The 13,979-nt window shown below is 34.3% G+C and overlaps 1 pseudogene; it reads right to left on the bottom strand.

The window, feature by feature from the left end:
- The window catches only part of LOC102808258 (uncharacterized), an 81,107-nt pseudogene that overhangs the window by 16,557 nt on the left and 50,571 nt on the right, over positions 1 to 13,979 (bottom strand).

Here is a 13,979-nt window from a genome sequence, read left to right as displayed (position 1 = left end):
TTTAAGGAACTTGATGTAAGCATAGTTGTCATGATGTGTTCTCATTGGATTTTTAGTTTAGTTTTAGTAAAATTCATAACTTAAAAATGTCTCAGATTTCACCTCTAGTATTTACTTCCAATTGACAGCAAAGGCACTATGACTTGCAGTAAATTGCCTCAGAATGGTGATGAAATTTAAATCCATAGAAAGTCTCTCAGACAGCTTATTTCTGTTGTACTTGTTACTAGCGGACGATATTAAAATGAAATTGTAAGGGCAAACAAATAAGTAAATGTTTCACAACGCCGTATTTATGTTCAACTTGTCGATGACTGGCCAGAAATAGAGCTCACCAAAATAACGTTTTACTTGGTAGTTATATTCCAAAAATAAAAATAATGCAATTATTTAAGGTGACAATGAATGGTGCATAACAAAGACCGTTGATTTCAAACACTGATTTAGATGCCAGATTGATAGGTGCAAGGGTATCTGCTTAACGGCATCTGTAATGTCAAATTAACATATGAGGGTGTTTCCCCCGCCATGCTAAATTTCCTCAATTGCTTCATCAATTCAAACATACGATGGTTTCAATTTTGATTTTTCTTCTGCCAAGCCCGTGGGACTATTAATTCCGTGCAATAGAAATGGAGGGGTGTCAAACGGACCAATGACAATCAAATCAAAGTTAAACTGTAAATAGCTCCTGTATGATCAAGGCAAGTATTATAAAGGTATAGACTTTGCATAATAAGTGAATGTAATTGCATGTAGGTCCATACTTTTACCAAATATCAATAAAATTAATCAAGATGTCCGAAAAACTATAACATATATGGAAACACTAGATTTTGAAAAATATGAAAGATCACTTTAAAAAGAACAAAAAAGATTAACATGTGAGGACGCTATCACTGTAAAAACAGCTGCTTGTATAGAGATACCGGTACTCTCGTCATTTTTTTATGGAAAAACATAAAATTTATTTATTTCAAGTTAATTTTCCCAGAGCTACATCTAGTATTTTGTAATATTTGTGATACTACCTGGTTGGTTTTTATCGCACCAGTTGTCATGTAAGTGTTAGCTTTTGACGTTTTCCAAGAGCAATGTTGGGGATACTGGCAGCAAGTCAGTACACTCTTGATCCGTAAATAGTGGTAAAATATAGATTTTCATTTTATAATGACTAAAGTGGCTCTTAAATATCTCACTGGTTCTCTTATTACAATCAATTTGCAAATGATTTTCTTATATTTTTGCAGAAAACCGGCGATCCCAGGTCTAACGAGCACCTGTGATTCCACCAGCTTCCTCAGATTTCAACAAACCTAACTACATTTGTGCCCGGTATTTTGATTAACTCAAATACATCAGTGTTCTCCCCAGACCCCATGCCAAGTATTGCGACTAATTTGCAAAACAACACATCTAATTTGCATAATACATTTGCATAATAGTTAATTTATCCAACAAAGATTGTGATACAGTAACTACAATAAAAAAAAATATTTTTATGGCTCATATATTTTATATCATTTTTATTTCACTTTAATGTATTTTATGTGTGCATCAAGTCAAATAAAATTTGAAATAGAACATCAAAAAATGTATTATTATGAATATATTGTTATCCATGGAGGTAACTGGTTCATCATTATTGTCAACAAAGTGAAGGGGTCTCACTATTCACTGAGGGGCTCACTTTGTGGATGTATGTCCATGGATTTGGCGTCACTTGGATAGGAAGACATGACCGCAGGCACATGTACTTCCGTACAGAGGTCAAAACATAAGTCCCCGTTTTCATACCCCTTCCGAACGGGAACTAATTATAAATTACTCGTACTACTTATCATTTACTCGTACTTACATTATCACGCCTTGCTTAACAAAGCAAATTATACCAGGCCAAGTAAAAACATTCTATGTCACCTAAAGCAATGCGACCACAAGTCGGCGCCAAGCGGTTAGCCAATTCGCTAGCGAGTTTGCAAATTGGCTGCCCCAATACTTTTGAGACTTGCTTATAACAAAACCATGACATTTATAAAAGGCATAGTGCTAAGATTCACTTCAAGTATACCTGAAATATAATCCTATAATTGCATACGAGTCGCAAAACGTACAGCTTGGTGACAGTTGGAAATGATACCAAGATTTAACAATTCCATGAGAACATCGCAATGTTCTTTTAACACATGAAACGGATGTGCATTGGTCGAATTATAGTTTCAAGCACCCGTATATATTTTGACAATTAAATCCTCGTTCACATTGTGCAATTACAAACATGGCATTAAACCTTCCTGACAGTAACATGTAAGTTTTGTAAAAACCGGAATGAAAAAAGTCCGGAGTCACGGCAAATACTTTTTAGTGGTCACCCGTCTAAAACATCATTACTGTGGCCAATGACATTGAACTTTGCTCTTTTATAAAACAGCAGTTTTCACTTTCAAATAATCAAGATACCCTGGGGGAAGTATGTCCATTGTTTCACAAGAGCGACTGTCCCAAGGGATTTTCATCTTCTCAATTTCTCAAGGTAAACGTCCCAATGTTGTTTTGTTTACTAGAAGGACGTTGGCAGCATTTCTTGTATTAATTTCCATTGCACAAAAAAGCAGCAAATACGGTTGCTGAAGCACAGAATTTGCATGAATTTTTCTCCCGACCATTCACGCAAACTGCAAATCAAGTCTTTTACCGTATCCATAGTTGTTGACACTTTGCAGCTGCCTTGATGGATGTATTGTGACGTATTTTGACCTCCGGATTCTGACCTTGCATTCAGGCTACATTTATAGCTGCGGTTCCGTAGCTCTTTGGTGCGACCTACAATCGAATTTCGCCCTAACAATTTCATTTGGACGTCTTTTTTTAATTTTGTTGTTGTACGGGATCTATCACCGTTTAAAAACAGAAATCTGGCATACGTAAATTAAATCGCTTTTGCTTTCGATTACGATGGTGTGACATACCTTTATTGTGAATTGATAGCTGGATAAATAACATACAAACTTTTGTTTGCAATTTGTGTTTATAAATAAGCAATAATTTGTGATATTTTACAATTACCGCGGAAACCAAGCAAATTACGAGAAAACGACAGCCATTGACATCCCACACTCCCTAGCGCAGAATAAATATAATCTCGTTTGGCGGTCATGTGATACAGTGGTGGAAGAATAAAACTCACTCTTCCCGTTATTCTAATTGTTCCAACAAAGCAATCACATACAATATTTATAATTGTATGATTTTTGTTTAATAATAGAAACTTTATCTACTGATTTCGGTCACGTGGTACAAAATTATAGGTCTCGCGTAATTTGCTATAGGTCTCGCGTAACTCTGTAGTCCAAATGGCGTCTTTCGTCTTGTTATTTTTCTGCGACTCTGTGTACGGTAAATAAAGTCAATTTTTTATGACCACCGTCATCATTTCACAGCGCAAATAGGTTCTGGTCATTGTTTGGAAGTAAATAAACATAGTGAGTACTTTCGAAGGTCTTAAAATGTGATTTTCGCGACGACCAAATTTGACATGTGGATTTTAACCGGTATTCAGTCGCACAAGGCCCCATAGCCCTATGGGCCGGCCAGAGTCAGTCACGTAAATAATGCGGTCGGCAACATAGGGCTATGATTCCACAGCTAGCTACATTTACAGCCCTTTCATACCAGGTCAATTTCCTTTCATTATTACATCCAGATTCCATGATATTTATTATTTAAAACCAACCTTTATTTTACACTCACTCTAGTTTTCGCTTTTCTAAAATTATTTTACTGATCAGAAGACTTTTCACTTCCATCATGCAATATCCCATAGTACTTCCGCGGACACAGCGGCGATCGCCAACACAACTACGAATAACCTCGCTCCCAAGAGCTGAGGAATGAAGTAAGAAAAGCAGCTAAGCACAGTCACAAAACATGCTAACAACAACAACAGTAAATTTATGAACTTACCGGACACTAAATGAGAACTGGAGAAAAAACGCCGTTTAAAAAGAAGCAGAATTGCTAACAAGGAACTGTTACTGATGGAACACATGCGCATAGAAAAGCAGTTTTGTAAGATGGTTTACAAAATCTAAACAGCTTGGATTGTACCATTTATTTGTAGGAGTTCATCCTACCCCAGCTAGGGCATGCTGAAATTATCGATTTAATGTTTATATTGACTAAACGTGAGTAAAAAAAAAAGTACCAGAAATTCTATGTAAGTTGACAGTTATTACTTATTTTGTCAATAAGTCCAAACGAAAGTAATTCTCATTTTCACATATAGTTACGTGTTCCAACCATATGCAATGAATGGTATGCCCCTGTCTAGACTGTGTTTGCGTCGCGAAACAAGGTCATTGGTGATACATCATATTGCTTAGAAAGATGTGTAGAAAAGTGTATTGTAAATTTACCAGTTACATGCCGTTTTCCACGGATTACTAGATATTAGTAGAATAATAATTAATAGAATGACAAAATGATATGCTGATTGGCGCTCTGAACGTAAAGTGTCATGTGAATATGCCTTAATTAAATTATAAAACTTTGCAAATCCTATTCGACGGAATCCGGAATTCCGGCCAGAATTCCGGAATCCGTCGAAATTGTGGCTTGAATTCGGTCTGAATACAGAATACTTGGCATAAATGCTAAGTTCTCAACTAAAGCCCCCAACGATCCTCTCCTATATGATACCTTACAATGTGATACTTACTATTTAATTATTATTATCTGCTCTAGAGTAGCGTTCAGTAAAGTATGTAACCACGGTGAAACTAGTGAAAACAACCCCCAGCAGAAGAAGCTAATGAATCCTATTTTAAAATAACTTACCTATATTTTAGTAAATTTAATAAAATAATTAAAGCGCATTAGTCGTCGTGCTGCGCATGTACGATATGTATGGGTCTCATATAAACAAATATGGCGACTTTGACTGTTGCACAGATCAACGAGTACGAACTGAGATGTTTCCAAGCTATAATTAAGTAATTTTCATGTTATTGGAAGGTGTCGATGGAGTCACCGGCGGTAATCAGTGCAAGTCGCCCAGGTCAAACCTCATACCTGTGATTTCCATTTGAAGAGCGCATTTGATTGTGGAAAAATCGATGTCTATCAACACAAATGTCGCACATGCGCGACGACTACCGCGCTTTAAGCAAACTATAATATCTGTTTATTTTTTTTATAAGATTCCTCTCATTAGTAAATTAAAATAGCACCATCACTCAACAATATTTAGAATGAGTGGTTGGTCAAACGTTTGATGAGTCAGGTGCAGCTATTGGCTAAGCGTGTTGTACATAGATGCAAATGAGTATAGAAACCAATAATGCTGTAGGGTGTACTGGGAGGGGTGGAGAATTTCATGTTCGTAATGACTGGTTGTAATGCGCTATCTCGTTGTTTTCAGGATGCAGCCTGATATTTGTTGCTTTCTTGGTTGTTCAATTATGGCTAAAATTTGTGTGGTGGGTGGAAGATGTGTTTATTGCTTGTTGAGTCATTGTTTAGACACCCTGCAGCTTGAAATGGTATGGTCCAAATCCAAATTCGTTATGGCGGTGTTGAATATCTTTGCGATATGGCGGTGTCGTCTACAAACATGGCATCAAAATGATTTTTGTTTATTTATTTACTGTTGTAGATCATGAGAACTAGCCATTGAATATGATGTCGGGAATAAATGGTTTTCTGAACAAGCTTTATTAATTATTGCTGGCAATATTCCAGTATCAATTGGGAGCAAACTGTGACACTAAATCTAGTCGTTGTATTGTTATGCTTCTAAAATATTTTTGTTCAAATGTCTTGAAACAGATTCAAATATAAGGATATAGATTGTAAAATATTAAGATTATATAGTGTCCAACACATTAATTTGTAAATGGTCAATTTATTAATGGTAAAGAATTCAGTGGCAATATTATATTATAAAATAAAATAAATTAAATAGAAATATCATGTGTATTTTTGTATGTGGAAACTTGGCTGGCCCACTCAAAAATATAAAGAAGTGAGGTCTGCAGTTCTTTTTTTCTAATTTTCTTATTTGTGATAAGAACTGGTATTTTACAGAGTGTAAACAATAAAACACTCAAAGTGCAAGGCTAGTTCACCAACATGTCTATTCTCTTGCCTGAGTGTGAAAGTACATGGTTTAGTGACTACCTCTTATGTTTTTAAATTTTAGAATTTCGTTTTATTTGGGAAGGTTCTTCTATAAAAATAGAACATATATATTATATATATATATATTATATGTTTTGTTTTCCATATTTTATGCTGGACACGGTTCACAAATGGGTGAATTATAAATATTCAAAACATATAAAGGCCAGGCAGTACATTTCTTCACAATGTGCTATCATATGTGCTAAAAAGGCCTCGTTTAGGTAAAAAAAGAGGTGGTAACAGGTAAAGACTGGTATGTGCACATGACGGAAAAGTGTCGTGCAATGGAAATCAATTCTCAAATTAATTGTTGTTAATAGTACGGTCACAAGTGTACAATTAAAACATGTAGCCATAGTCATTCATAGTATTGCCGTTTAATTTGAATGAAATAAATAGAAAACAATTATTTATTTGGATGTTCAAACATATATACAATAGTAACTTTTAATTTAATGGACTTTATTGTTTCAAAAACACTTCTCTAATTGACCTATAACATACCTAAAATACAAATTTAAATATACGAATTTTTTATATCGAAATATCAAGCAATTTGTAACATTATAAACGATTAGTACTAATTTGAATATAAATTAGTCACGACCAGAGAAAAGTCATTTAATGTCTTGTGTGTTTTTAAAATTCTAAATGTTAATTTACATACATGTATACAGTAATTGTCAGACGTCGTCGTGTTGGTCTTAGCTACCATGAAAGATGGACATGGCGAACTTCTTTCTCCTATGTCGACAATAATGTGAGCGACAGTCTTTCTGGCCTAATGTTTTTTCAGTGAAATAGTTAATAAATGCGTTTGCGTTTGACCAGCGCGCGACTTGCACTAATTACCGCAGGCGACTCTTCGTGAGATACAAAATACTAGTATATTCCTTCTGAAGTAGCTGGTCGCGCAATCAACTGTGTATACAATCAGAGTCACTTGTATTGTGGTCGATGAATTCGGTTGAAGTGCCGACATCTATTGCCATGGTACTACCAACCAATTTTTTTCAAGTTTGTGAAAGTCGAATTTGACGTCTGGCTTGACTTCTAGTTACAGTATTTGTCAGGTTACTGGATATGTTCATACACTGATGTATTCCATCAATTGTCTATGAGAAGAAAAAAGATTCAACATGTTTCAACATTCTAAACATTGAACTATAGCGATCAATGAAATAGAGAAATAATTAAAAATGATATAATGAGTCTATAATTCGTAAATCACAGTTACTAAATGATAGCCATGTGCAAGTGAATTTACATCCTGTTAAAATGGGTGGATGGACGTTTCAGCCAAGAGTTTCGACCAGGGCGGACGTTTCGGCCTAAGTAGAGTTCATAATAGACCATGTACTAAATATTTCTGTGAACATCTGTATGCCGACACGTATTAGACTGTGTTACATATTTCTGTAAACATAATAATAATAATAATAATAATAATAATAATAATAAATAAATTTATTCATAATACTGCAGGCCTCCGGCCCCAAGGTCATAATTACATACCATTTTACAGAGGACAATGTCAATTTACAGTGACTGAAAAAGACAAGAAAATATGAAAAAAACGTGAATTGTCAAACTAAAATAATTGTACTACGCTTTTTTGTGGCGAGAAAAATCAAATTCGAAATATTACGCAAGATTACTGCATTTTGTAATTGTAATAGCGATATAAATTTTTCGGGTGAGGGAAATGTTTAATAATAACTTGGGATGTATTTAGATCTCAACTCTTGGTAAAACGGACAGATAATGCAAAAATTGTAATCGTCCTCTACACAATTGGTATTACATAAAATACAAACTCTTTCTGTGCGTGTATTATGGAATTTTCTATCAGTTTCAATACGTAGACAATTGGCAGAAATTCTTAGGCGACACAATGCTTCCCTGTAACAGTCTTTTTGGACTGTTTTAAGATAATTCTCTTGACCAAATATATATTTAAATTTTCTATAAAAACACAACTTCGGAAATAACTCGAGTCAACTTTGCCAATTTTGAATAATAATGTCCAAGCATCGCTGTTTGAAAAGCTTAACAAAGTATTCAGAATTTCCCACCCCTTGTTTGTACCGTGCTTCACCCAGACCATATAAAAGAATTAACATTTTAAAATTTAATAATAATAATAATATAGACGTAATAAAAAGGGGCATAAATATTAGACCCTTATATACTTGTATTATTTTTACTTAAATTAAAACCAAGTAAATATATACAACTAAAAAAACAATGGATATCTAAATGCCCATTTTAAATGGCTCGTTTCTCAATGTGTTTCGTCTACTGGCTAACAAAGCACTATTTTCCACTCCAGAATAAACCTAATATCTTTATATAAACGTATACTACCAGCACTTATTGTTATGAGATTACTGATATCAACACATATAACAATAGATGTGAATTTCATAATGAAAGTAAATCATTAAGACCTTTTATGCTCATTCCGTATATTAACGATAAAAGTGGTATACCGTTACTTTCTTATATGTCACCACCACTGTTTGCTTGATCTGATTAGCAGATATTTCTATATGGCTTTACTAATGTTGGCAACATTACTTGTAACGCTAATTTCAAATACTGAAGATCGTTTATTTTACAGAAGAGAGGCAGGGGCAGAAAATTCCGCCCTCGTCGAAACTCTTGGCCGAAACGTCCGACATTCGTTGAAATGTGGGTTAACGCTTTGGGTCATGGCGAGGAAAAGTGCGTGAATGTCGGTGTTTGGTTTGATAATACAAATAATTGAGAGCGATACACAGCAAAATGTCAGCGTGTGATTTGAGTTGTCGTGACTGTCTCGGAAGTGACCAACTGATACGAACTGGTGGTAACTGCGATTCGCCATGTAGCCAATTATGTCCTGCATGTTTTGTGTGTAAGAAAGTTGACGGACATCCCTATAGTAAACCTATAACTACTCCACTTCCGGAGTACCGTGTCCAAGAAGCCTCTGCATTTTCTATTTGTGGAATAGACTATGCTGGAGCTATGTATGTGAAGAACATTACTTGTAACACCACTACCAAGGCGTACGTATATCTGTTCACCTGTGCCGTTACTCGAGCCATACACCTCGAACTTGTCCCTGATATGAGTACTAATTCATTCATACTCTCATTCAGACGATTCCCAGCACGGCGCTCAACCCCATCAATTTTAATAAGAGATAATGCGTCAACTTTCATGTCGGCTGCAACCGAACTCCACAAGATCATGTTAGACCCGAAAGTGAAGTCCCTGTTATCACAACATCGTACCACGTGAAAATTTATACCAAACGTGCGCCATGGTTTGGTGGTTTCTATGGAAGAAAGATTGGTATAACCAATATATGGCAGTCTGAAATTTGACCAATTTGGTCAGAGTCCGCAATAGAGCATAAGCTATGATGGTGTTTTGGATCCCTCTGTCAATCTGTTGTGTCCCCTTGCTTGTTGAGGTAGGTCACCATCGTGACATTGTCACATCTCACCAATACCCATCTGCCCCCGATGTGGGTCTGAAAGGTCCAGAGGGCCGTGTTTGGCTAACTAAATGGTGTTCCGGAGACCTTGGGTCTTGAGGTCCAGCATGTGTACCCCACAGCTAGTTTCCTGAGGCATTCATTAAATGAAGAACATTTAGAATATGAAATATACAAGTATGTGTTTCTGTTAATAAAACACCACTTTGAGGACTTTTCCACTACCGCGTCCTTTCCAAAATTCACAAAATTTCACTGGTTGGTCATAAAAACTACTGGTCTTGGAGTATTGACTTTTCCGAATACTAGTAATCAAATTGATATTATACAACATTGATAACGACCGTTGTGAATATCGTGTAAATGTGTACACTATAGTGACCGCTTCGACAATGACCAGTCAACAATACTTCATTCCATATTTAGTTTACCATTTAACAATTGTTAATTTCCCTAATTGAAGAAAAAAAATGCTGTTTTTTTTGCTGCATAGAAAAATTCAAACAGATCATACTATGACATCTACAATTCACTCATCATTGTGTTAGCAGAATGCATTCGGAGATTCCTGGAGAATTGAGTTGGTATAACACTGCATTCTGATTGGTTAATAACAGTCAGGCATGTTGGAAAACATGGCGAAAATTGCTTTGCAGCGAGAACTTGCGTACAATTGAAAACATTCAACAAAGATAATGATGAATCTCTTGACTTGATCTGTTGACCGTTTTCCTACAGACCCTAATAATTGTGCTCCGTAAATTAAGATGGGCATGTAAGTAATATTGTAATAAAACGTGCATATTTGTTGTGGTCATTTCTGTCTCATCATTGTAACAATATTCCTGAAATGCAATTGCAATGGCAATGCAGCTCATTACGCAATTTTTATTCCACCAAAAATGTGTACTATCCACCCCCTATAGGATGGTGTGGGTCAAGTCGTGCAAGACAACAGCATAGCAGAAATGGTATTACATCAAATGTTTGTGTACAATTGAAAACATTCAATGAAGGTAACGATGCATCTCTTGACTTTGACCATTTTCCCACAGAACCTGATCATTTTTACATCATAAATTCTTATGGCATGTAAATAATATTGTAATATTATATAGTCCGGAATTTCAATTATGAAATGAAATGAAGGACATAACGGTTAACTGCATAATGAAAATTGCCTTGAACAAACAAGATCTAAATATTGAATATATGCAGTCGTAAATTTTAATCATTACTATTTGTCTCTGCAACTTACATGCAATGTTATCGCAGCGTATTGTGAGCTCGTACTGATCAGTGAGTGAGATTTGTTAACATTCGCTTGTTGGTTGGGAAAAAAACAAACAAATGATGTCACAGTGTGACAGCCTATATAAAGTAGTTAATCGAACCCGTGGACAGACACACTTATGGTCATCTTGGCCTTTTGACTCATGACATTTACTGTAAATAATCACCTGCTTGACATTTTACCACTTAATTATCTAACAGAACTTTGTAATTCATGTGCATCGTAGACAGTTATGCATACACAGTATGGACATTGACGCAGTTAAAACTTTCGTAGCGATGACATGGTTTATTATATATATATATATATAATAGACACGTAAAAAATGGGATCAAACAGAAGGTAGACTTGGCCGGGGGTACATAGAACTTGGCAGAATATTTGTATTGCACAGAACATGACAAATATGATTATTATACTTAAATATAATCAAAGAAAGCTTAGAAAGCACCCTAGTGTGCCGAGAGTATTGGAGACACATTAAGTATAATACATACAGAAAATACATTTGATTTTTCATCCATGGTTTTTAATCTAATTAGTTCCAGAGCACGATGAATTCAATTTAAATCTGATTTTTTTAGATATCAGAAATGTGCTAATAATAGATATTCAATATGCATGTTTATCAACATTAAATTAATCATGTCTGTGGATTACTTCAATGAACCAAATGAAGTATTATACAAATTAAGCTATTATTATGCATACATTTAGGTCTGCATATTGTTTCAGGGTGCACATGTACAAAGTTTCATTCTAATATTATAATTAATCCTAACTAAATTAGTGGAAAGCTGAAAAGTAAATTATTATGCAAATTAGATAATTATCATAGATGTATATAAACATAAATCTAATTTGTTCATCACATTATGTTAGAGCACACATGTACCAAGATAAGATAATTACTGTCACAGACCATCTACATATATGTATGAAGTTTCATTGAAATTTGATTAGAAGCAAAAATTATGATTTATTATGCAAATTAGTTAATTAATATGACATGATTTTAACCCAAAACTATCAGGTCTGTGCATTATCCTACAACATCTATGTGCCAAGATTCAATGAAATGGAATAATTAGTACTAGCGATATCAGTGTAAAATTCAAAAATTAACTAATTATGCAAATAGTGAAAATATCACTTTTTACCAAATATCACAAAAATATTCATTATAAATCGAGAATTGAAGATATCATTACGAAATGAACAAATATGAAAGAGTTATACCTGAGGTACATATACACCAAGTATCAAAGCAATAAGAATTGTAGTTTTTAAGAAGAAGTCAAACAAATAAATAGTTGATTCCGACAATCATTCAGATGATAAGCTCCGCTCAACAAAGTCGACAACAGAGCTAAAAATGTTCATTTTCAGAATGCCTGAATGACTAACAACTTTACTACGGTAATCACAATTGTCAGAGGATGAATACCGTCTGTACAGAATGTCATGTAGTCGCTTAAATTTTTAGCTCTCTGACACTGACTTACTTTTGCAATTTAATGTTTTGCGTCAAACGATAGTGGTAGTTCTTGAATCTTGCATTCTTTTAAATGTATTTCTGTGAATAAATCACTGTAATGAAACAAATCTGATAAGATGGATATTTAACCTGTATGAAGCCCAGTGTAATGCTGGGATAACTATATTTGTCATCATTTTGAAACTGAACCGGTATGTCAAACATTCTATCTGATCAGTTTTTCAACATGAATATTGAAAAACTGGTCAGAAAGAAATGTAGCACACTACATAAATATTACACGAAATACATCTACTTGTCCATCATTCTCTGTTTCTTCTAACTTCCTAATACTGTGACGTTGCTGAACAATATGCACTTTCGTGTGTGTTTTCAGACTGCATTTGTTTTTATAAAACTTGTCCCATTCTTTACATTGGTATGGTTTCTCACCAGTATGCACTCCCATGTGTGTTTTCAGAGTGCCTTTCTGAGTATAACACTTGTTGCATTCTTTACATTGGTATGGTTTCTCTCCAGTATGCACCCTCATGGTTGCTCGTATTGATAAAACACTTGTCACAAACTTTACATTGGTATGGTTTCTCACCAGTATGCACTCTCGACTGTTTTTTCAGATTGCTTTTCTCGGTAAAACACTTGTTGCGTTCTTTACATTGGTATGGTTTCTCACCAGTATGCACCCTCATGTGTTTTTTCTGATTGCTTGTATTTATAAAACACTTGTCACAAACTTTAAATACGAATTATATATTGCGAGGTTCAATAATTCTAAACCAAACTTAAACTTATATATTGAAAGAGTAAAACAAACCTTTAACCTAGAAAAAGCAATTGCAGAACAATATAACAAATACGAAATATTTGTTAACAAATGGGAAAATATAATGAAATACCTAGAAAAATAAAAATGAGCGACTTTGACCTTGTTTTTTGTGTTTTTGTATTTGTATTTTGTTCAACTTTATTTGTTCTTTTTTTTTGTATTTGTATTTAAAAAAAGTTAATCAGTATTCTGTACATCACACTTTAATATACGATTAATTAAAATCTGTGCATTGTATTTATTACATCACACTTTAATATACAATTAATTAAAATCTGTGCATTGTATTTATTAATCACACTTCAATATACGATTAATTAAAATCTATGCAATGTAAAAAAAAAAAAACAAAAAAAAAAAACAAAAAAAAAAAACTTTACATTGGTATGATTTCTCACCAGTATGCACTCTCATGTGTGATTTCAAATTGCTTTTCTCAGTAAAGCACTTTTTGCATTCTTTACATTGGTATGGTTGCTCATCTGTATGCACTCTCACATGTCTTTTCAGAATTGCTTTCTGGGTAAAATGCTTGTCACAAACTTTACATTGGTATGGTTTTGCAGTACGCAGACTGTGTTCTTTTATGTTTGACATATTCCTGGTACTCAACTTTTCAATCACTCCCTGCAAATAATAATACATTTCATTTCCTCAGTATGTATCATATGTAAATTAAGCGAGTTGAACATGG

Source organism: Saccoglossus kowalevskii, chromosome 13 (genome assembly GCF_978046115.1).
Source record: "Saccoglossus kowalevskii chromosome 13, keSacKowa6.1, whole genome shotgun sequence".
Classification (NCBI taxonomy): Eukaryota; Metazoa; Hemichordata; class Enteropneusta; family Harrimaniidae; genus Saccoglossus; species Saccoglossus kowalevskii.
The sequence above is the reverse complement of the archived record's forward strand: the minus strand, read 5'-3'. Positions and strand labels throughout refer to the sequence as shown.